The sequence below is a fragment of the Rhagoletis pomonella genome, unplaced genomic scaffold (assembly GCF_013731165.1).
Source record: "Rhagoletis pomonella isolate Grant_MI unplaced genomic scaffold, Rhpom_1.0 Rhpom_scaffold_00004, whole genome shotgun sequence".
NCBI lineage: Eukaryota > Metazoa > Arthropoda > Insecta > Diptera > Tephritidae > Rhagoletis > Rhagoletis pomonella.
The window spans coordinates 61,744,691-61,746,887 of record NW_023458558.1 but is presented as its reverse complement, the minus strand read 5'-3'; the positions used below and the strand labels follow the sequence as shown (position 1 = coordinate 61,746,887).

General features: G+C 35.6%; 1 long non-coding RNA gene across 2 annotated transcripts; it reads right to left on the bottom strand.

Annotated features, from left to right (window-relative positions):
- Window positions 1-466: 466 nt before the first annotated feature.
- Window positions 467-1,229, bottom strand: LOC118737935. Of its 2 annotated transcripts, none has more exons than XR_004992859.1 (2): window positions 1,009-1,229; window positions 467-583 (listed from the first exon to the last, which is right to left on the bottom strand). It is a non-coding gene; the product is annotated as an uncharacterized LOC118737935 (long non-coding RNA). The 2 variants fall into 2 exon arrangements; XR_004992860.1 differs by having other exon boundaries at window positions 1,013-1,229.
- Window positions 1,230-2,197: the final 968 nt, after the last annotated feature.

The following is a 2,197-nucleotide window of genomic DNA, read 5'->3' as shown; positions in this document are numbered from 1 at the left end:
ACTGCACTTCCTTCGATTGATTCGCCTGCATTAGCTGCTTGCTGGAGATGAAAGCTTCTACATCCACTCCGTCAATATGAACGTATTTCTTTTTTTTATACACTTAACGGTTTATTTTTTGTTGAACTCGTGTTTACATATTTCTCAGACCTATCTTAGTTCAGCATTGCCGCGTCCGGTTCGTTGCAGCCGGAAATGGCAGGTCAAAGGAGTAAAGGCTCTGTTATGCATACTTGGCATTGCTTGAGAGTAAGTAGCTAAGCTATTAAATTTATTTCAGCGTACCTATTAATTTGAAATCAAAATGCAGGAAGAAATCAAATTGGGTGTGTCTGCTTGTTTTTGTTTTTATTTTTATTTTTACTGATGTTTTTGCCCGGTGCCCCGCAGGAGGTTGTGGGCGCGCAATAGCAATGAGTTTTGTTTACGTTCTCTGCTGCTCTTAGCTGTGTTTATTTGCCTTTTGTTGACATTCGCAGCTGACTGCGTACACACTTATGCACAAACATACACGAAAGTTTATAATTTTTGTTTACCAATATTAGTTGCAATATTAGTTTTTGTTCACAGCGAAATCTACCTACTTGTTCGAATCGTAAGGTGCAAAATTTAAAACAAATTAAGTTACAGTTAAATAATCGCAAAACACCAGAACTACTCTAGCCGATAAGCGCATTAATAAATAATAGAAACAAGAGACCGAAATACTTGTTACGATTTTTTTTTTTTACTTTTTTTAATATTTTTATTTCCACCTCACTTAACACTTTCACGCTTTGCAGGCCACTTTTGCTTCATCAATTTAACACTTTTCGCATTTTGTTTTCAAACCTTTTTATCGCGCAGCTTTGTTCTCTTTAGCTCGCCTTTCAGATATATTTTTACTAGTGCTTTTTCTTGCTTATTCTTACCACTTAGCGCATATATGTGCATATACATACATATGTATATGCATATATTTTTTAACTACACCACAGAAACAACTTTGCTAAACTTCCCCAAACTTACACACTTTTATTTCCGCTTCTGCTAGTCGCGTAAGAATTTCAATTCAATTTCCGCAATTTCACTTATTCTGCACCGATTAACTCTTTCGATTTTTCTACACGCTACGAAAAAACGATTAATTAGCAGATAGCAGAGACCAGGCATTGAAGAAAAGAAACAAACACGCATCGATCAAAAACACTGCGACGCGGAGCAATCTGAACACTCCCATTCAATATTCTCCGGTGTCTAATTGAAAACTGAATTGAAGAAAGCAAGCAGACCGATTGGATGGCAAGAACTGATTAGGGTTAGTACTCCACTATGATCGTAGTACATTTATTGGGATTTTCGATAGTATTAAAAATTGACTTAACTTGTCCGCTTTATGCCAGATCTACTTAAACAGCGTTGGCACTACCAAAAATTATACACATTAATTGTCTTTTGCTTAACTTACGACACATTTACTCGTATTGAAGCAATGGTAAATCCCTTTTAATATGTGGTTTTAAAAATAATTACGAAGGAATTAACTTTCAACTGTAGTTTTACCTAAATGTAATATGCATACGTACATCTATTTATACATCTATATATGTATTTCTAAACAGCATTATTTTTTTTGGAAGAGTCACAACTCACATAATTTCTAACAGTTCCAACCATTAACGACAGTATAAGAGAATACATATATGGCGCAAGTTCGCTTAAGTATCACACTTATTTAAGATATAAGAGGATGACACTATGATCAAACCTTAATCAGGTTTCTTATTCTGGTCGAAAAATATGTGTCTTCTAGTTATAGCGAGGGACGAATAAAAAATAGAATACCAAATTTTATTATCTGTTACGATTTAGACCATATTTAGTTGGAACTAGACTTGCTGGAGTTCCAACCCTGCCGCGATTTCAACCCTGCATTAAAATCAGCTGATTGTCTGTTGTTGTCAGACAAATGTCAGGCTTATTATTTACAAATTGTGATTATTTAAGCGTGAGCTGTAGATGGCGCCCGTCGCAGTAAAATTGCCATATTCGAATTGCCTACATCTAGGCTGAGTCAAATGCTTATCTACTACAGATAAACTTTTCAGCCTCATCTGTGAGACATATTTCTCTTGCGGAAGCCGTTAATACAAAATTCTATTTGATATGTGTTACTGCCGTCCCTAAATTGGAGCGCTAAGCGTTGCGTTATCCATTG